This window comes from Dendrobates tinctorius, unplaced genomic scaffold, assembly GCF_039654945.1.
Source record: "Dendrobates tinctorius isolate UK_male_01 unplaced genomic scaffold, ASM3965494v1 ptg000250l, whole genome shotgun sequence".
Lineage (NCBI taxonomy): Eukaryota > Metazoa > Chordata > Amphibia > Anura > Dendrobatidae > Dendrobates > Dendrobates tinctorius.
This window is the reverse complement of record NW_027361917.1, coordinates 26,731,535-26,754,753: the sequence shown is the minus strand read 5'-3', so window position 1 is coordinate 26,754,753 and position 23,219 is coordinate 26,731,535. Positions and strand designations below refer to the sequence as shown.

Sequence of the window (23,219 nt, the reverse complement as noted above, 5' to 3'; positions counted from 1 at the left end):
GAGAAGTGGTACTGTGCAGTGTGTGATGGTGTGATATGTTATGTGGATATCATTTTGTGTATATTTATATTTTACGTATTTCCATAGTGTTCTCTTGTTGCCCTGTATCATTCTGTGTATTCCCCATATTGTCTAGAGTCTCAATTACCTTCCAAAAGTCTGATAATTGAATTAGCTCACTTACTGTCTGCAGCCTGACTGTATCTATGCCTCTTGATGACCCCCTGTAGTACGTTAATCCCTAAGGCACCTCTGTCAGGTCTGGAAGGCCTGAAAACTACCCCAACCTGTCTGACTACCCCTAGATGTAAGTAGGGGGCTGGGGAGGACAGGAGCTGTTCAAGTCAGACCCTGTGTGGTGATGATCGTGTTAACACGGCACTTCAGAGAGAAGGGGAAGCATATGGACCCATTTTATCCTCTGCTGGATTTTTGGACTCTCATCTCCTTGGACATTCATCCTGTTACTGAACTGTATTCATGTTCTGGACTATTGTATCCTCAGTATGGTGGATTGTTTATGGACCTTTTAGTTTTGCCTATAATAAAGGTCTTGGGATTGTCCACACTTCCCTCGCTCTGTTGATTGTGTGATATCGGAGAAGGACCCCGTGATACAGTGCATACAGGGCCGGCTCCAGGTTTTTGTGGGCTCATTTGCTGAGTCTTGGCAGAGTTTAATAGTCCAGGCGAGATCTGTATCCAGTCCAGGGACAGGAGAGAGGAAACACACATCCTTACCCCTCCATATTCAGGCCATGTCCCCCATAGATTAATTTTATATAGGAAAAACCTGGTGACAGGTTCCCTTTAAGGTCACGTAATGTTTCTAGTCTCTTGGGCAGAGTTCCTCTACTTCAGTGTCCTCAAGACCCACCAACAGATTGTTTTCAGTATTTCCTTAGTATTGAAATCACCTGTACAATACTACCGAAATCCTGAAAACATGACCTGTTGGTGGGTCTAGAAAGATGTGCGGTTTATTAAAATAAGTTCATAAACCGTTAAGGATACAAACTAAAACAGCCTCTTTCGAGTAAACAAAGGTATCGCAGAACAAAGTAGAAAATAAAAAGTCCATATAACACACAGGCTCAGCTGTTTAAATGTGTCTTTTCCTTTCATACTCCAGCAGGATCTGAGCAGCACAAGCAGGGCTTCCTCACCTTGCAAAACTCACAGAACAAGTAAGACAGCCCCAGCTGCCTTGAATCAGACCATTCAAGACCTGGACTGAAGGTAAGTGAGCGGCTGCTCATAAAACCCAGACTCATAAGCCGGGCTTTCAAAAACACCTCTCAGCACTATATGTGCTGGAGCCTGCTTCTACGGGTCCTATATCACCGAGGTTTGGTACCTGGGGGACACATGCGTTGGGGTGTATGGACCAGGACACATGTACACTACCCCCTTCTTTTAACATACCATCTAGATGTAAGTATTTACTTATCTTTCTCAAATTATTTAGTAATAGTCATAGCATTAAGTTCCCTGACTTGGGGTATCTTGGGTAGGGTTTTTACCTAAGTTGTTTCTAATAAATTTAACACTGTATACTTTTGGAAGTGCATTGAGCAGCAGGGTGGTGTGCTGGTAAAAGGAAAAAAAAATCTCTTAAATCTTCTGCCTGAGCGAGTGTGAAGCTGAGTGTGACCTGAGCATAAGTGCGAACTGTGGTAAGTGTGTGACTTGTGATTCAGTGACTTTGGATTCAGAGAGTTTCCAAGGGAAATATTACTGAATTGCTGTTATATTTTATAATACTTTTTATTTATTTTTGCTTATCTTTTCTGTCTGGTGCAATCCCCATTAGGATGTGCTCCACTATTGCCAATGCCATCCAGTGCATGTTTTGCCGCATGTATGAAATCCTTGAACAGCGAGGGTGCATACTGCTGTGCGAGATGTGAGCACATTGTGCATTTGGAAGCCCAAATCTCTTGAACAATAACAATATGGAAGAGGAGCCATTTGGTGAGCTGCATTTCTGCTACATGTTCACAGACTTACCAGTGGAAAAGTCAAACTTCACATGCCACAAATGCAAGCTTGTGTCCCTGTTGGAGGAAAAGTTGCAAAATCTCGGAGAGGTTAGCTACGTTGAAGATCATTAAGGAAGGTGAAGAGTTCTTAGACAGAGCAGAATTATGCACTTATGCAGAAAATGCACTTCCCAGGTCAATACGATTAGTCCCCAAAATTTTAAGCGTGTCCTGAAAACGCATTTATTCAGACTGGCCTACCGCCTCAACACATTAACCTAATCTATCCCTGTGTGGCAGAGCCAAAAGTTTTACCATAACCAGGTTCCCCGCATCATTCTCCCACATGCTTTATGCATCCATTAGCCCTCTGTGTCCGTACTGTCACACACCTAACATTATGGCTGGTCCATACAATCAGGGCAACTGTTACCACCTACCTCTTTCCTCATAGACTGTAAGCTTGCGAGCAGGGCCCTCATTCCTCTTGGTATTTGTTATAATCTACTGTATGTGATTATTGTTATGCTGTAATGTCTATTGTCTGTACAAATCCCCTCTGAAATGTGCTGCGGAATATGTCGGCGCTATAAAAATAAAATTTATTATTATTATTATTATTATTATTAATTATCTCTTCATGTTACAGAAAGAGAAGAAATTCGAAGTGCACCTGAAGAAATAGAGGAATGGAAACGTGACCCAGAGAAGCAGGAGGATCGGGAGGCAGTCAGCACCCATACTGCTCAGGAACCAGTACCAGGCTCTTACACAGGAGAACGATGAAGAAATAAATACATCAGGATAAGACTTTGCCCACAAACAGCAACCTTGTATAAGCCCTCAGAGTAATCCTGGATGGAGAAAGAAAAATGTTGTGAAGAAGAAACGGAGAGTGGTGGTCATGGGGGATTCCCTGTTGAGAGGAACAGAGGCCGCTATCTGCAGACCGGATATAACCTCAAGAGAAATATGCTGTATTCCAGGTGCATAAATTAAAGATGTGTCTGACAGGATATCAGGACTCTTCAGACCTACAGCTGACTACCCATTCCTGCTAATACATGTGGGGACAAATGACACAGCAAGAAACGACCTGGAAACCATCTGCAGGGACTTTGAAAACTTAGGTAAAAAAGTGGAAGAACTGGGAGCGCAGGTGGTCTTCTCTTCTATCCTCCCAGTGGATGGCCATGGAACAAGGAGGTTGAATAAGATTCTGCAGGTGAACAACTGGCTACGTTGATGGTGCCGCCAGCAAGGATTTGGATTTCTGGATCATGGAGTAAATTACCTATACGATGGACTACTTGCTAGAGATGGGGTGCACCTTACGAAGACTGGAAAACATGTATTTGGAAGTCGCCTTGCTACACTTATAAGGAGAGCTTTAAACTAGAACAATGCAGGAAGGGAAGCAAAGGGCCAGAAAAAGCCATACACCTGACAAATGCTATTGAGAACTCTGCTATTAGAAATGGGAGGAAAGAACAAAGACAAAAAAAATCTAAATAATAAAAATATTGGAGAAAGAGAAATCAATTACAAACTAAAATGTTTCTATACTAATGCACAAAGTATAGGCAACAAACAAGGAGAATTGGAACTACAAACGCAGGAAAAGAAATATGTCATTGGAATCACCGAAACTTGGTGGGACAATACACATGATTGGAATACAAGGCTAGAAGGATACAACGTATTTGCAAGAAACAGACTTGATAAACGAGGAGGAGGTGTCGCATTGTATGTTAGAAATACGTATATCTGCACAGAGATTGAAGCTTCAGAGATTGGGAGTTCTGTGGAAACTGTTTGGGTAAGAATACAAGGACAGAACAATGGAAAGGACACCATTGTAGGCATTTACTACAGACCGCCTGTGCAAGCTGAAGATATGGATGAACTCTTTATGCATCAAATGGCCAAGTTCTCCAAAAAATATGTCATAGTTGTCATGGGAGATTTCAACTATCCAGACATTTGTTGGGAATCTCTCTCAGGCAAAACTAACAGGTCAAGGAAATTCTTATACTCTCTTGCTGACAACTTTATCTTCCAAAAGGTAGGGGGAGAAAACAAGGGGATCTGCTACCTTGGATCTAATCCTTACAAACAGGGAGGAAATGGTTGAGGAGGTAAAAGTGGCTGGGACCCTAGGAGGTAGCGACCATGCTATTTTAGAATTTTGGATAACTAGAGGAGGAAGACCTGTGGAGACTCAGACGTCAAGGTTAGATTTCAGAAAGGGAGATTTTAAGGGATTCAGAAAGAGAATTGGAGGGATCCAATGGCTGGATATCCTTAAGGACAAAAATGTCCAGGAAGGATGGGAAATCTTGAAAAATGAAATTCTCAAAGCACAATTGTTAACAATTCCGAAAAGAGGGAAGAATAGGAAGCGTTTAAGGAAACCAGCATGGATGAACACAGAACTTAAGCACATGCTGAAAAGGAAGAAAGAAAGGTTTATAAAATGGAAAGAGGGAGGCATATCTAAATAAGAATATAATGCTGTCTGCAGAACCTGCAGGGCACGAATCAGATTATCTAAAGCTGACAATGAATTGAGGCTTGCAAGAGATGTCAAAAGCAATAATAAAAGGATTTTGGGGATATGTCAAAAGTAAAAGAAAAGTCAAAGATGCTATAGGATTTTTACAGGATGAAAATGATGAAATGGTAAGACAGGATGTTGAGAAGGCAGAACATTTAAATTCCTATTTTGCATCTGTTTTCTCTCAGAAAGGAAATGTAACATCAACTATTCTTCACTGTCCTATTAAGGGAATAGAAGAATCCAGGATATCTATAAACAGAAATATAGTGAGGAAACACTTAGCTAACCTAAATGAATTCAAGTCTCCAGGTCCAGATGAATTACACCCCAGAGTACTGAAGGAGATAGCAGAAGAAATTTTTGAAGCCCTCTCCATAATCTTTGAAAATTCGTGGAGAACAGGAGAAGTCCCAGAAGACTGGAGAAGAGCAAATGTTGTTCCTATCTTCAAAAAGGGGAAGAAGGTGGACCCAGGCAACTATAGGCCGGTGAGTCTAACTTGTATACCAGGAAAGATCTTTGAACAAATTATTAAACAACATGTATGTCAGTACCTCGATAAGAATGAAGTGATTAAACAGAGTCAGCATGGGTTTGTAACTAATAAGTCATGTCAGACTAACTTAATTTCCTTCTATGACAGAATCACTGATTGTGTGGATCAGGGAAATTCTGTAGATATAGTATATCTTGACTTCAGCAAAGCATTTGACAAAGTATCTCATACAATCCTTATTGAAAAAATGGCTAAGTATGGAATGGGCAAGGTACCTGTTAGGTGGATTCATAACTGGCTTAGTGATCGGACCCAAAGAGTGGTCGTAAATGGCTGCACATCCAGTTGGAAGAATGTCTCAAGTGGGGTACCACAGGGCTGTGTCCTGGGCCCTGTATTTTTCAACATCTTTATCAACGATTTAGATGAAGGAATTGAGATTAAACTGATTAAATTTGCTGATGACACAAAGCTAGGAGGGATAGCTAATACTAGAGAAGAGAGAGAGAAGATTCAAAAAGATATAAATAAACTGGAGCAGTGGGCAGCAACTAACAATGGTTTTTAACAGGAAAAATGCAAAGTACTACATCTGGGCAATAAAAATGAAAAAAGCATATACAGAATGGGAGGAATAGGGCTAAGCAACAGCACATGTGAAAAAGACTTGGGTATACTAATAGATCACAGACTGAATATGAGTCAACAGTGTGATGCAACAGCAAAAAAGGCAAATGCAATTCTAGGATGTATTAACAGAAGCATACAGTCTAGATCACGTGAAGTCATTATTGCCCTCTACTCCTCTTTGGTCAGACCTCATCTGGAATACTGTGTCCAGTTCTGGGCGCCACATTTTAAAAAAGACATCAACAAACTAGAGCAAGTTCAGAAAAGAGCGACCAGAATGGTGACCGGTCTGCAAACCCTGTCTTATGGGGGCGTGGCTATGTAGCGACGAAGTGAGGACGTGCTTTTCGCGAGCTCCTGCCATCCTGTGAAAATCCGGCTAGCAGACCCTCATACCTGCGGCATATTTACCCGTCCTCTGACCCCTCTGGACTTGGGGGCGCTCCTGGACCCCCGCGTGAGAGCGGGGCTAGATTCCTGAAGTGCCCGCGGCTGTGAAGATTCGGGCCGCCGGCGGGGCCTGCACGGGGCGGCGGCCATCTTGGAGGCGCGCGCTCTGCCTGTGAGAGACATGGCGTTGGGCTCCCTCGCTGCAGCGCTGGAGGAGCAGCAGGACGGTGAGTTGACATCCTGCCTAATTAAGGGGAACTGGCGGTGTGTGCCCTGGAAGATTGGGCCCCGCATTCCCCTCTTTATTATATCGCCTGCCCTGCCAGCACCATCATTATAGGGACTTGGATCCCTTTCTGGCTGTTGTCCCTGTGGGGTCCTGGAGGTCTTTCCCTGGGCTATAAGAGCTCTTGTCTGCCGCCTGGAGCTGGACACTGCCTCCCTGTGTGACGTTGCGGGTCTGTGCTGCTCCTGAGACCCTGCAGCCACCATTTGATCGTTATACAATCCCTCACAGACTCAGCGTAAGAGCCGCCTCTCTGAGCGTGGGGAGGAGAGCGAGCAGGAGGAATTAACCCTTAAGCAGGCTTCTGCACAACTCATGCAGGCCATCTCCTTAACGTCTCTGTCTGGGAAGATAGAGGACGTGTACACCGAGGAGGGACGCCTCCGACAAGATATGCAAGCCATGAAGGGCCGCATTACGGAGGTGGAGACGCGGGTATCCCCAGTAGAAGACACCATCACACCCATGGAAGCTAAACTAACGAAAGTGGCTGGCTCCATGAACGCGTGGAGACAAAAAGCAGATGACCTGGAGAACAGGATGCGTCAGAGTAACATCTGAATTATTGGCCTGCCGGAGCGATAGGAAGGACAGCACCCGGAGCAATTCTTATTAGATTGGCTTAAAACCACTTTGGGCAAAGAATTCTCCCCAATCTTTGCGTTGGAAAGGGCTCACAGAGTCCCTACTAGGCCTCTGCCTCCTGGAGCCCCACCTAGACCCTTTCTGGCGCGCCTCCTCAACTGCAGGGATAGAGACGTGGCTCTATGTCTGGCGTGGCAAAAGAGTCCTATCAAGTTCAACAATGCCACGGTCTCGATTTTTCCAGATTTCTCAATGGAACTCCAGAAGCAACGGGCGCAGTTTACGGAGGTCAAAAGACATCTACCGGAGAGGAATGTTGTGTACTCGATGATTTACCCGGCCCGGCTCCGGTTGGTCCACGTGGGTTCTACTTTGCTTTTTACGGACCCAGCGGAGGTGGCGGAGTGGCTGCGATCCCATGGAGGGTCTGCTGACAAAGAATCCTAACGCATCTATTGTTAGTTGGTACTTTTCTATTAATCGGCTGATTGGAGCTCTACTCGAAGGCGTCCAGGTTACCAACAATACCGGACACTGGGCTCAGTGATGGTATCCCCTTGTATGTTTTATGATGGGAGTACAGGACTCTGCTCCCACGTGGTTTGCTGTTTATTCGCTTTGGGTTTTTTCCGTAGTGGTTTTTGGTATTTTTTAGGTAATAATCGCAGTCGACAACAATTTCAGTGTCTAGGTGATGTCTCTAAATTTTGCCCGGGTAATACTGTGCACCATGTTCAGCGGAGTAAAATATGGGGTCGGAGTTAATATGTATGACATGGAATGTAAGAGGAATAAAAACTCCTCGAAAAAAGATCAAGGTCTTCTCACAGGTCAGACATTATCGCCCTCACATTGTGGCCTTGGTGGAGACGCACCTGACTAGGGATACAGTGTGGTGCATGCAGAAGCCCTGGGTACAATGGTCTGCCCATACATTCCACACCAGCTACTCGAGAGGGGTCTCGCTGTTGGTACATAAAGACATCAGATGGGAAGCGAGGGATACTCGGAGGGATCCTGAGGGTCGTTTTATTTTTGTCCATGCATTGATAAACACCAGGAAAGATGTGGTCTTATGTATTTATAACCCCCCCAGCTCGTATATCCATTCTGCAGAAGGCAATGAGTTTTGCCCTTAACTACCCGGACGCAGATGTTATTTGTATGGGAGACTTTAATATGGTCATGAACAACTGCCTTGATAAATTGAGGTTGGATGGTGAAGTGACTGGGGGGTCCTCTCCACCGACTACAACCCCGTTGTCATTATTTATGGAGGGTGGCGGGTGGTTGGATTTGTGGAGGGAGCGTCGCCCTGAGTTAAGGGGGTACACTTGCCACTCATCCACTAAACGCTCTCTGTCACGCATAGACTATATATTTGGTTCTAGCGGTCTGGCAATGTGGGTGGCTGATATAGAGCATGGAAGTAAGGGGATCTCAGACCACAGTCCGGTCATCCCTCCTGACAGAACGATTGATCAGTTGAATTGCTTCATCTCGTTCCACCCGGAACCTCAAGATATTAATTTATTTTGGGATGCCCTTAAGGTATACCTGAGGGGCTGTTTGTCCTCCACGATCTCTTATATTAAGCGGGTAACCGCAAGAAAGGATGATGAGGTGGAGCAACGACTGAAAGACGCAGAGGCAGCATTCATATCTAACCAAACTAGCGGGAACAGGATTGAGTGGCTGACTGCCCAGAGGTTATTTATTCAACTCAACGTGTGGTTACTAAATCTAAGCGCAAACTATTCTTCACCCGTCAATCCTATTTCGAATTGGGGAACCAGACGGGCAAATTCTTGGCCTATCTGGTGCGCCAGCATAGCACCTCTAATACGATATTACAGATTTGCAGGGTGGACGGTACATTGGTGTCTTGGACTGAGGAGATTCTTGGCTGTTTTCAGGAATACTACAGGTCACTACAGTCATGGCCAAAAGTTTTGAGAATGACACAAATATTATATTTTCACATGATCTGCTGGCCTCTGGTTTTTATGTGTGTTTGTCAAATGTTTTTATCACATACAGAAATTTAATTGCAATCATATTATGAGTAACAAAAGGTTATATTGACAGAATGAGTTAATGCAGCAAGTCAATATTTGCAGTGTTGACCCTTCTTCTTCAGGACCTCAGCAATTCTCCCTGGCATGCTCTCAATCAACTTCTCGATCAAATCCTGACTGATAGCAGTCCATTCTTGCAAAATCAATGCTTTTATTTTGTCTGAATTTGAAGGTTTTTGTTTGTCCACCCGTCTCTTGATGATTGACCACAAGTTCTCAATGGGATTAAGATCTGGGTAGTTTCCAGGCCATGGTCCCAAAATCTCTATGTTTTGCTCCCTGAGCCATTTAGTTATCACCTTTGCTTTATGGCAAGGTGCTCCATCATGTTGAAAAAGGCATTGTTGATCGCCAAACTGCTCTTGGACGGTTGGGAGAAGTTGCTCTTGGAGGACATTCTGGTACCAATCTTTATTCATGGCTGTGTTTTTAGGCAAGACTGAGAGAGACACCATTCCCTTGGCTGAGAAGCCACCCCACACATGAATGGTTTCAGGATGCTTGACAGTTGGCATGAGACAAGACTGGTGGTAGCGCTCACCTGGTCTTCTCCGAATAAGCCGTTTTCCTGATGTCCCAAACAATCGAAAAGGGGATTCATCAGAGAAAATGACTTTACCCCAGTCCTCAGCAGTCCACTCCCTGTACCTCTTGCAGAATATCAGTCTGTCCATGATGTTTTTTCTGGAGAGAAGTGGCTTCTTTGCTGCCCTCCTTGAGACCAGGCCTTGCTCCAAGAGTCTCCGCCTTACAGTGCGTACAGATGCACTCACACCTGCCTGCTGCCATTCCTGGGCAAGCTCTGCACTGCTGGTAGCCCGATCCCGCAGCTGAAACACTTTTAAGAGACGGTCCTGGCGCTTGCTGGTCTTTCTTGGGCACCCTGGAGCCTTTTTGGCAACAAGGGAACCTCTCTCCTTGAAGTTCTTGATGATGCGATAGATTGTTGACTGAAGTGCAATCTTTCTAGCTGCGATACTCTTCCCTGTTAGGCCATTTTTGTGCAGTGCAATGATGACTGCACGTGTTTCTTTAGAGATAACCATGGTTAACAGAAGAGAAACAATGATGCCATGCACCAGCCTCCTTTTAAAGTGTCCAGTGGTGTCATTCTTACTTAATCATGACAGATTGATCTCCAGCCCTGTCCTCATCAACACCCACACCTGTGTTAGTGGAGCAATCACTGAAACGATGTTAGCTGGTCCTTTTAAGGCAGGGCTGCAATGATGTTGAAATGTGTTTTGGGGGATAAAGTTCATTTTCTAGGCAAATATTGACTTTGCAAGCAATTGCTGTTAAGCTGATCACTCTTTATAACATTCTGGAGTATATGCAAATTGCCATTAGAAAAAATGAAGCAGTAGACTTTGTAAAAATTAATATTTGTGTCATTCTCAAAACTTTTGGCCATGACTGTACATGATCTAAAAGTGACTGACACTTTGGGGTGTTTAGACTATTTGTCAGATGTGTCATTCCCCACATTAGATAGATAGTGCTATAACAGACATGGTCACTGGGAAGGCCCCTGGACCTGATGGGCTCCCCATTGAACTATATAGGAAGTATCAGGATATATTGACACCACTTTTGGTGAAGGTATTTCGGGGAATATCGGAAGGGAATTCTATGCCTTAGTCCTTTTATGGGGCTACTTATAGTGCTTCGGAAGGAGGGGAAGGACCCTTTAGAATGTGGATCCTATCGTCCCATTTAGTTAGTAAATGTGCACTATAAAATTTTCAAGATCCCCGGCCCTCTTCGCCCTTGCGATTGAGGCACTAGCAATACGCATAAGGTCCTTCCCTAATATCCGAGGTATAGATATAGCAGGTCGAGTAGATACCATAGGCCTATATGCCGATGACATGGTGATATTCTTGAATGATGTGGAAGAAACTTTGCCACAGGTGATATCCCTTATAGATAGATTCAGTAAATATTCAGGTTTACATATAAATTGGGAAAAGTCTGCCGTTACCCCTATCCCATGCCCCGATGCCCCAGTTGGAGGCTCTCTCCTCGCTGTCTATTGTATCTAGTTTTAAATATTCGGGCATTCACGTTTCTAACAATAGTACGTTTGATCTACAGCTTAATGTCCACCCGTTGCTGGAACTAGTTAAAGCTAAATTTGCGTCTTGGAGTAGGCTCCCATTATCTGTGGCTGGATTCATTAACCTGATTAAAATGATATTACTCCCTAAATTTAGCTACTTCCTTCAGCACAGTGCGGTAGTGGTGCCCAGTTCCTTTCTTGTCAATCTCAATTCTCTGGTCACGTCCTTTATTTGGGGGAAAACTAGGCCCAAACTTAAATTGTCCACTTTACAAAAACCAAAGAAGGGAGGTGGGGTGGCGCTGCCAGATTTTTTCCTATACTATTTAACTGGGCAGGCTAAAACGTTAAATAATTGGATGCCGGGTAATTGCCTCCCTAATTCTGAAAGCCATCTGCTTCATGCTGCACAAGCGGATTGCCCATTAGGTTTCCTTGAGTTGGGGAAAACTGGTGTCCCACGTCTGCTACCCCTGCTCCGGCTGGCACGATTAATATGGAGACAAATCAAGAACGTAATAGGGTTTAAGGATGTTATAGCTGAAATGCCCCTGTGGAGTAATAACTATTTTCCGGAGCTACTGAATCACCCATCTGCCATTTTTTGGACTCAGTGTGGCGTTTCTTCAGTGGGAGACTTGTATGACCAGGGGACCTTAAAGTCTTTTGAACAATTACAGATCACATGATATTCCGAGATCTCAATTTTTTTGCTATCTGCAACTGAGATCGGCTCTTCAAATCACATATGAGGGATAGGGGTGTGGACTGTACTATTTCATCTTTACCTCTGATAGGAATACTTAATTCGCAGGGCTCCCAGGGTCTCATATCCTCTTTGTATACATACATGCTGTCAGTAGGGGCAGAATCTGCCATAAGCTCTATTAAGAGGAAGTGGGAACGACTCATCCCTAATACGCAAAGAGAGGAGTGGGAGGAGATTCTGGAGTCTCCAATTGGAGTATCACCATCTATTAATAACAGAATTATACAATTGTATATAATAAATCAATCATACTTGACTCTGCTGCGACTTTTTAGGACGGGTCGGCTTCAATCATCAGAATGTATGCGATGTCACTCGCCAGATGCTGATTTTATTCATATGGTGTGGCAATGTCCCAATATCCTACATTACTGGAAAGAGGTAACTACACTACTGACATTCTTGGTGCCGGTTCCTGTCCCTCTAGAGCCATTAGTCTGCTTGTTTGGGGTTTGGGAGGAGGAGATTTGGGATCGCTATGCTGGAGTCTTCTTGCGTGAGACGCTGTTAATGGCGCGGAAGGTGCTGGTGTTGCGGTGGATGGGGGGTTCATGTCCTTCCCTTAGATTTTGGATCAAATTGGTAAATTCAATTGTTCCATATGAGTGCACGTTGTGCCAAAATAGGGAATGCCCGGGTAAATTTGAAAAGATTTGGGAGAGGTGGAACTCCTCTCACCTCACATTGCAAGGCTGAGGCATCACATGCGACACAATACGACATAGGAAATCAGGCTGCGGATATAGTAGTTACTAGTTGATATAGTGGTAGTTGTAGTTTAGGAATATTAGTTAGATTTTACTGCTGCCCGATATGACAAGGTTTGTTAAAGTGGATTGATATACAAGCTGGAATATGCATAAGCAATTATCCTTTACATATGCTTGGAAGGAAATGTACATATTACCTTGTCTATATATGAGTGTGCAATTTTTTTTTTGTATTACATTTTGCAATGGACGGAAACGTGTGCTATGTATAATGCTTATCATAAGCCATTATGTATGTTGTACATTCTTTGTGTCTTGATGTTTAATAAACGAATTTAAAAAAAAGCAAACCCTGTCTTATGAGGAAAGGATGCAGGATTTGGGAATGTTTAGCTTGCAAAAGAGAAGACTAAGAGGAGACTTAATAGCTGTCTACAAATATCTCAAGAGCTGTCACATTGCAGAAGGATCATATTTATTCTCATTTGCACAAGGAAAGACTAGAAGCAATGGGATGAAACAATGGGAGGAGACACAGATTAGATATTAGAAAAAACTTTTTGACAGTTAGAGTGATCAATGAGTGGAACAGGCTGCCACGAGAGGTGGTGAGTTCTCCTTCAATAGAAGTCTTCTAACAGAGGCTGGACAGATATCTGTCTGGGATGATTTAGCGAATCCTGCTTTGAGCAGGGGGTTGGACCAGATGGCCCAGGAGGTCCCTTCCAACTCTACGATTCTATGATCTAAATGTGCAGCTGGCAACACTGAGATCCATAGACAAAATGGAAAGGAGTCTTCTGCTCACTGAGCAGACGCTCAGTGGGATAGATGAGGGGTGGATGCTAGGTTGGAGCTGCAGGACAATGAAGCAGCTAGCTGGGTGACAGAAGGCGGGGTAGAGGGAAGAGCACCAGGGAGGCTAGTCCTGATCCTGCACACACCAATAAGTTTGCTAAGTTGGCAGATGATGGGAGTGTTAGTGCAGGAGAAGCACTGCTGCAGCAAGGCATGTCCTCTGAAAGCCGGAGGAGTGTCTGCTCCAGTAAGGGGTGAAATATGAGAGCAGGGCAGGCCAGACAGGTTCTGGTAGTGGGAGACTCAATTATTAGGGGAACAGATAGGGCAATCTGTCACAAAGACAGGGATCGTCGAACGGTGTGCTGCCTACCTGGCGCTCGAGTCAGACACATCGCTGATCAGGTTGACAGATTACTGGGAGGGGCTGGTGAGGATCCAGCGGTCATTTTGCACATTGGCACAAATGACAAAGTTAGAGGTAGGTGGAAGGTCCTTAAAGATGATTTCAGGGAATTAGGCTGCAAGCTTAAAGCAAGGACCTCCAAGGTGGTATTTTCGGAAATACTTCCTGTGCCACGCCAGAGAGGCAATGGGAGATTAGGGAGGTTAATAAGTGGCTCAGGAATTGGTGTAGGAAGGAGGGGTTTGGGTTCCTGGAGAACTGGACTGACTTCTCAGTTGGCTACAGGTTCTACGCTAGGGACGGGCTGCACCTCAATGGGGAGGGTGCAGCTGTGCTGGGGGAGAAAATGGCTAGAAGGTTGGAGGAGTGTTTAAACTAGGGATGGGGGAGGGTATTCCTATTATAGGAAGGGAAGATAGTGCAGATAGAGACCTGGGCACAAATAATGAAATTGGGGGTGGGGGTGGTATGGGGGGTGGGGTTAGAATAGGTAATAATTTCAGAAAGAATAGAGGTACAGAGAGATACATAAAGTGCATGTATACTAATGCCAGAAGCCTCGCCAACAAAATGGAGGAATTGAAGTTAATGTTGTTGGAACATAATTATGACATGGTGGGGATATCTGAGACATGGCTGGACGAGAGCCATGACTGGGCGGTTAATTTACAGGGCTATAGTCTGTTCAGAAATGACCGTACAAATAAGTGAGGGGGAGGCGTGTGTTTATATGTAAAATCATCCTTAACCCCTTCCTGACATCCGACGTACTATCCCGTACACAGTACCCGGGCCCGTATGACCGTGGACGGGATAGTACGTCGGGCCCTTTAATGCGATACCGCGACTAAAGTCGCGGTGATCGCATTAAAATTCCGACGCCATCTCACCTTAGAAAAGATGGCGTCGGCATCACGGGCTGCGATCCCCCCCCCCCGGCATCCAGAGCGCTGTGATTGGCTGTTCAATTCTGCTTGGCTGAAACAATGATGTCCTAGGCGGGGATCGAGTACCGATGTACTCGATCCTAGAGCCGGTGCCTGGCAACGCCAGGCACCAGCAAAAAGCACCCGGATTGGCGCGATCGCCGCTGTGCCCTGCCAGTACCGGCCAGGATCGGTGCTATATTAGCACCGATCGTGCTGGAGCCTGATGCAGGCCCAGCAGGGCCTGCAGGAGTTGGCTGGCGCGATCTATTAGATCGGCGATCGCGCCAACCACAGGGCACAGCTGCGGTCACCATGTGACCGCTCTGTGCCCTGCTGGTGACCTGGGCAGGACCTGCCTAGTAATCGGAGCTGTGAGCTCCGATTCTAGGCAGTTGCCATGGTCACCAGGCAGATCAGGGATTGGTGGGATCGATGTAATCATTCGATCCCACCAATGACAGGTCACAGCAGCGATGTGACCGCTCTGTGACCTACCCCCTGACCTGCCTCTGACCTGTCTGACCTGTCTGCAGGGGTCCTCACTCTAGCTGAGGATTCCTGCAGAGAGGTCGGACGCAGCAAGAGCTCCTGTGCTGGGTATTGTGGTGCCACAGCTTGTAGCATCACAATCCCTGCAGAAGAAAGAAGAAGAAAGAAAACTACAATTGTAAGTGTTAATTGATCCCTGATCCCCTGCCCAATCTATCTTCATCCCCCCATCCCCCCTCCACCCCCCCTCTTACCCCCCTTCACCCCCCTTTTACCCCCCTCCACCCCACTTTTGCGCCACCTCCGTGCGCAGCCGGCGAGCGTTGATCGGTGACGCAGTTCACCGATCAACACTCGCGCTCGCTTTTTTTCCTTAGCCCCCTTTGCGCCACTTCCGTTCACACATTCCGCAGCCGCAAAAGTTGGATAAGTGACACACGTCACTTATCCAAGCTTGTGCCTGCCGTTTTTCATTTTTTTCACCCCCCTTTGTGCCACCTAACTACAACCCTAACTGTTGATCCCTGCCCAATCTATCTTCATCCACCCCAATCCCCCCATCCCCCTTCCCCCTATTTTTACCCCCCTCCACCCCACTTTTGCGCCACCTCCGTGCGCAGCCGCCGAGCGTTGATTGGTGACGCAGTTCACCGATCAACACTTGAGCTCGCTTTTTTTCCTTAGCCCCTCCGTACACACATCCCGCAGCTGCGAAACTTGGATAAGTGACACAGTTCACTTATCAGAGTTTGCCGTTTTCCTTTTTTTTTTTTTTTTCCCACCCCCCCCTTTGCGCCACCCCGTGCGCACATCCAGCAGCCTAGTTTTGATAAGTGACACTTATCAGCTAGGGCCTGCTGTTTTAGACACTTTTCCACAGCTTTTTCTTTACAGAAAGTTTACACCAATCACTCCCCCCCCCCCCTCACGTACACATACAGTTTTCAATAAAGTGTACACCCAAGCACCATATTTACACAAAAATGTCATCAAATTCATCCCAACAGCGCTATTCAGTGGAGGCAGCATATGCTTTACTTGCCTCCGAAACTGATAGCGATTTGGATGACGATCCGACTTTTCTTTATTTTTCGGATTCTTCATCCTCTTCTTCTTCCTCTTCCCCCTCCTCATCTTCCTCCTCGGGTCCTGTGGAACCGCCACGCAGACGCTCCAGGACAGATGAGGCAGCGCCCACCATGCCCGCAGCTGACCCAGTGCTCCCCGTATGGACCTCGCCCCCCGAAAATTACGAGCCACTGATTCCTGATTTTGTGGCAGAATCAGGAATCAAGTTTGACACCACCGGCCTCACAGAAATTGACTTTTTCAAAGTCTTTTTCTCTGAGGATTTTGTTAACCTCATGGTGGAGCAAACTAATTTGTACGCTCGTCAATTTTTGGAGCAAAACCCGCATTCAACATTTTCAAACTGGTCTCCTGTAGACGCAGTTGAAATGACGCAGTTTTGGGGCCTGGTCCTCCATATGGGGATACTGAAGAAGCCGGAAATTCGGCAATATTGGAGTGTTGATATTTTATACAACACTCCAGTGTTCCGAATGGTCATGGCCCGGACGCGTTTTGAGGCCATCCACAAGTTTCTGCATTATACTGATAATGCAGCGTGTCCCGCACAAGATGACCCCAACTTTGACCGTCTGTTCAAAGTTCGGCCGGTCATCGAACACTTCAACAAAAAGTTTGCTGAAGTGTACGTGCCCCAAAGGGACATCTGCGTGGATGAGTCCTTGGTTCACTTCAAGGGAAGGCTGCGATTCCGTCAATACCTGCCCAGTAAGAGGGCCAGGTACGGAATCAAACTCTATAAGTTGTGTGAGAGTACCTCAGGGTACACCCACAAGTTTAGAGTTTACGAAGGGAAGGACACCCGGATTGAACCCCCTGAGTGTCCTCCTTTCCTGGGAGTGAGTGGGATTTGGTGCACCCACTGCTGGATAAAGGTTATCACCTCTACACTGATAACTTTTATACCAGCATCCCACTCTACAAATCCCTCTCTGAGCGACGTACCGCAGCCTGCGGTACTGTCCGCAAAAATCAGAGAGGCCTCCCGAAGACGCTACTTGGGCAGATGCTCCGTAAAGGTGAGAGCAGAGCCCAATGTAGCGACCACCTGCTGGTGGTCAAGTACAAGGACAAGAGAGATGTCCATCTCTTGACCACCATACACAGTGATGGCAGTACCCTCTGCACTGTACGGGGTACCTCTACACAGGTCCTCAAACCGACATGTGTAGTGGGGTACAACAAAAAAATGGGGGGAGTTGATCTCTCCGATCAACTCCTCCAACCGTACAATGCATTGAGGAAGGCCAAGGTGTGGTACAAAAAGCTGGCCGTGCACATCGTCCAAATGGCAATGCTCAACGCATTCCTGCTGTCACAATGTGCATGCCCCAGCGATACGGCGTACCTTCATTTCCAGGAGGTAGTGGTTAAGGCCATGATGTTTGGCGCTCAGGAAGGAGCGGGCCCCAGTACTTCAGGAACTGAAGGTGCTCGTATTGTCCCAGGTCAGCATTTTCCGGGGGTGGTCCCGCCAACCCCAAGAAAAGGTAAGCCGCAAAAAAGGTGTCGAGTGTGTTACAAAAAAGGAATACGCAGGGACACCACTTACCAGTGCGACACCTGCCCCGAAAAACCTGGCCTGTGCATGAAGGATTGCTTCAAATTGTACCACACCTCCATGCACTACTAATTTACATTAGATTAGTTGGGGGCACATCTAGATTTGTTCATTGGGGGTCTAGTATCCAAAATGATGTCATATGTGGGGTTTTTTCCTGTTTAGGCACATCAGGGACTCTGCAAATGGAACATGACGCCAGCAGACCATCAAAGTCTGCATTCCAAAACAACACTACTTCCCTTTCGAGCCCCAACGTGTGCCTAAACCGTTTTTTCCCACATGTGGGGTACCAGAGTACCCAGGACAAATTGGACAACGACTTTTGGGGTCCAATTTCTCCTGTTACTCTTGGGAAAATTAAAAATTGGGGACTAAATGATCATTTATGTGGGAACAAAACAGGATTTTATATTTTCACGCCTGGGCATTATAATCTTTAGTGAAACACTTGGGGGTTCAAAGTGCTCACCACACATCTAGATAAGTTCCTTAGGGGGTCTAGTTTCCAAAATGGGGTCACTTATGGGGGGTTTCTACTGTTTAGGAACATCAAGGGCTCTGCAAATGGAACATATAAGAAAAAAATCCGGCACTCCCAAATGCAAAAAGAAGTTCCTTTTTATTTTTCACAGCTTAATAATCCACATGCAGGAAAACATGCGCTGTCAGTTGTATGCTGCCATAAGAAAAAGTGCGCTCTGGCAGCATACAACTGACAGCGCATGTTTTCCTGCACGTGACGATTCTCACAGCTCCACATGTCTGAAGAAGGTCCATTATAGAGACCGAAACGTTATTGAATGTACATCATGTGGATTATTAAGCTGTGAAAAATAAAAAGGAACTTCTTTTTGCATTTGGGAGTGCCGGATTTTTTTCTTATATGATTTATTGGGACTGGTATCCTGTTCTGAGCACCCCTTATCGAATTATCGGAGTGACTTTTTGTTATACTGCAAATGGAAACATGACGCCCGCAGACCATTCCATCAAAGTCTGCTTTCCAAAACGTCATTACTTCCCTTTCGAGCCCTGACGTGTGCCCAAACAGTAGTTTTCTCCCACATGTGGGGTATCAGGGTACTCAGGACAAATTGGACAACAACTTTTGGGGTCCAATTTCTCCTGTTACTCTTGGGAAAATTAAGAATTGGGGACTAAATGATCATTTATGTGGGAACAAAACAGGATTTTATATTTTCACGCCTGGGCATTATAATCTTTAGTGAAACACTTGGGGGTTCAAAGTGCTCACCACACATCTAGATAAGTTCCTTAGGGGGTCTAGTTTCCAAAATGGGGTCACTTGTGGGGGGTTTCCACTGTTTAGGCACATCAGACGCTCGTCAAACGTGACATGGCGTCCGATCTCAATTCCAGCCAATTTTAGGTTGAAAAAGTCAAACGGGGCTCCTTCCCTTCTGAGCCCTGCCATGTGCCTAAACAGTAGTTCCCCCCCACATATTGGGTATCAGCGTACTCAGGACAAATTTGACAACAACCTTTGGGGTCCAATTTCTCCTGTTACCCTTGAGAAAACAAAATATTGGGGACTAAATGATCATGTTTGTGGAAAAAATATGATTTTTTATTTTCACGCCCGGGTGTTATAAACTTCTGTGAAGCCCTTGGGGGTTCAAAGTGGTCACCACACATCTAGATAAGTTCCTTAGGGGGTCTAGTTTCCAAAATGGGGTCACTTGTGGGGGGTTTCCACTGTTTAGGCACATCAGACACTCGTCAAACGCGACATGGCGTCCGATCTCAATTCCAGCCAATTTTAGGTTGAAAAAGTCAAACGGGGCTCCTTCCCTTCTGAGCCCTGCCTTGTGCCCAAACAGTGGTTCCCCCCCAAATATTGGGTATCAGCGTACTCAGGACAAATTTGACAACAACTTTTGGGGTCCAATTTCTCCTGTTACCCTTGGGAAAATAAAAAAATTATTGCTAAAATATTATTTTTGTGACTAAAAAGTTAAATGTTCATTTTTTCCTTCCACGTTGCTTCTGCTCCTGTGAAGCACCTGAAGGGTTAATAATCTTCTTGAATGTAGTTTTGAGTAGCTTCAGGGGTGCAGTTTTTAGAATGGTGTCACTTTTGGGTATTTTCTGCCATATAGACCCCTCAAAGTGACTTCAAATGTGAGGTGGTCCCTAAAAAAAATGGTTTTGTAAGTTTTGTTGTAAAAATTAGAAATCGCTTGTCAAATTTTAACCCTTATAACTTCCTAACAAAAAAAAATGTTGTTTCCCAAATTGTGCTGATGTAAAGTAGACATGTGGGAAATGTTATTTAGTAACTATTTTGTGTCACATATTTCTCTGTTTTAAGGGCATACAAATTCAAAGTTTGAAAATTGCAAAATTTTCAAAATTTTTGCCATATTTCTGTTTTTTTCATAAATAAACGCAAGTTATAGCGAAAATTTTTTACCACTAAAGTGAAGTACAATATGTCACGAGAAAACAATCTCAGATTCGCCTAGATCCGTTGAAGCGTTCCAGAGTTATAACCTCATAAAGGGACAGTGGTCAGAATTGTAAAAATTGGCCCGGTCATAAACGTGCAAACCACCCTTGGGGGTGAAGGGGTTAAAACCCATCCTTCGTGATAATATATATGAATCTAATGAAAATGTAGAGTCCCTGTGGGTAGAGATAAGGGGAGTGGGGAAAAATAATAAATTACTGATAGGGGTTTGTTATAAGTCTCCAAAAATAATGGAAGCAACACAGAATATCCTCATAAAGCAAATAGATGAAGCGGCGACTCAAGGAGAAGTCATTATTATAGGGGACTTCAACTACCCTGAAATACATTGGGGAACCGAAACCTGCAGTTTCAGCAAAGGTAATAGGTTTTTGACAACTATGAGAGACAATTACCTTTCACAACTGGTTCAGGACCCAACAAGAGGGGGGGCACTGCTAGACCTAATATTAACCAACAGGCCAGACTGCATATCAAATATAAGGGTTGAGGGTCACTTGGGTAATAGTGATCACAAAATAATAAGTTTTCATGTATCCTTTAATAAGATGTGTAGTAGAGGGGTTACAAGGACAATAAACTTCAGGAAGGCAAATTTCCAACGGATGAGAGATGATCTTGGTGCAATTAACTGGGACGATATCCTGAGATATAAAAATACACAAAATGGGAGACGTTTATTAGCATCCTGAATAGGACCTGTGCACAATATATACCGTATGGGAATAAACATGCTAGAAATAGGAGGAAACCACTATGGCTAAATAGAGCTGTAAGGGGAGCAATAAGTGACAAAAATAAAGCATTTAGAGAATTAAAGCAAGTAGGTAGTAGTGAGGCATTAAATAAATACAGAAAATTAAATAAATTCTGTAAAAAGCAAATCAAAATAGCAAAGATTGAGACAGACTCATTGCCAGAGAAAGTAAAAATAATCCCAAAATATTCTTTAACTACATAAATAGTAAGAAGCTAAAAAAAATGATAGTGTTGGTCCCCTTAAAAATAGTCTGGGTGAAATGGTGGATGAGGATGAGGAAAAATCCAATATGCTAAATGACTTTTTTTTCAACAGTATTTACACAAGAAAATCCCATGACGGATAACATAATCAGGGATAAAAATTCTCCAATAAATGTCACCTGCTTAACTCAGCAGGAAGTATGGCGGCGTCTAAAAATGACTAAAATTGATAAATCCCCAGGCCCGGATAGGATACACCCCAGAGTACTGCAGGAATTAAGCACAATTATTTTTAATCTTTAAAGATTCCATAATAACAGGGTCTGTACCACAGGACTGGCGTATAGCAAATGTAGTGTGTTATGATTGAGTCACCGTAGGAGGCAAAAATAGAAATGCTAGCTAAGTCCAGAAAACCAGAGAAGTTGGCAGCTATCGGATTGCAGACCCCTGAACCTATCAACAACTAGCAGTAGTCGTGGGGGGCTCCTACGATGCCCTAGGCCCCTCGATCACAGCCGGAGGACTACATAGCCTAAAGACAGAAAGGGAAATCTAAACTGCCCCAGAGCAGACCCCAAAGCAAAAGGCAGCCCCCCACATATAATAACGGTGAAGCAAGAAGAAAGAAGAAAACACAGACAGAAAGATAGACTGAGCAAAGATGGGGCCCACGCTAGCTTAGATAGGAAAGGACAGGAAGGCTGCTGTCTGCAATCCGTGAAAAAACCCTATGAAAATCAGAGCCAACAAACTGACAGTAAAAAAGGCCCTGAAGACGCTAGGCTTCAAAAAGCTATGTCAGTACTCAGGAATATTCTGAAGACAGAGCAACAGGCAAAAGAGATTCAGCTCACCCCAGCAGGGAATGGCAGAATCCAGAAAAGCAAGGAAAACAAAACACTAATGCAAAAAGGCAAAGCAGAAATCTTAGCTTTAGATGAGCAGGAATCAGACTGGTTTCCTAGAAGTCCACAGAGAAATCACCCGCAGGCCAGAAGGGCGTTGGCAGCCTTATATCCAGTCATTAACGCCACTCAGCCAGTCATCATAATCAGCCCCAGGTGTTTGACAATCAGGCTCACTATCTTTCTTCACCAGAAGAGGGAGTTCCTCGGGCCTCAGTAGTGAAGGGGAAAATGAACTCACAACAGTGGTGCCAATATTCAAAAAGGGGACAAAACTGAACTTGGAAATTATAGGCCAGTAAGTTTAACCTCAACTGTGGGTAAAATCCTTTAGGGTTTTCTAAGAGATACTATACTGGAGTATCTGAAGAAGAATAACCTCATGACCCAATATCAACATGGGTTTACAAGGGACCGTTCCTGTCAGACTAATCTGATAAGCTTTTATGAAGCGGTAAGTTCCAGACTGGACCAAGGGAATGCAGTGGATGTGGTGTACATAGACTTTTCAAAAGCTTTTGATACAGTGCCACACAAAAGGTTGATACATAAAATGAGAACAATGGGGATAGGGGAAAATATGTTTAAGTGGGTTAAGGGCTGGCTCAGGGATAGGAAACAAAGGGTGGTTATTAATGGAGCACACTCGGACTGGGTCACGGTTAGCAGTGGGGTACCACAGGGGTCAGTTTTGGGCCCGCTTCTTAACATATTTATTAATCACCTTGTGGGGGGCATAGAGAGTAGAATTTCAATATTTGCAGATGACACTAAACTCTGCAGGGTAATCAATACAGAGGAGGACAATTTTATATTACAGGAGGATTTATGTAAACTAGAAGCTTGGGCTGATAAATGGCAAATGAGCTTTAATGGGGATAAATGTAAGGTCATGCACTTGGATAGAATGAACAAGATGTATAATTATGTGCTTGGTTGTTGTAAAACACAGGGCAAAACTGTCACTGAAAAAGACCTGGGTGTATGGGTGGACGACAAACTCACATTTAGTGGCCAGTGTCAGGCAGCTGCTG

General features: G+C 44.7%; 1 long non-coding RNA gene across 1 annotated transcript in view; it reads left to right on the top strand.

The window, feature by feature from the left end:
- The window catches only part of LOC141063510 (uncharacterized), a 100,968-nt gene that overhangs the window by 18,377 nt on the left and 59,372 nt on the right, over window positions 1–23,219 (top strand). The window contains exon 2 of the long non-coding RNA XR_012224891.1: window positions 1,133–1,239. This is a non-coding gene — a long non-coding RNA (uncharacterized lncRNA). The remainder of the gene's footprint in view (window positions 1–1,132; window positions 1,240–23,219) is intronic.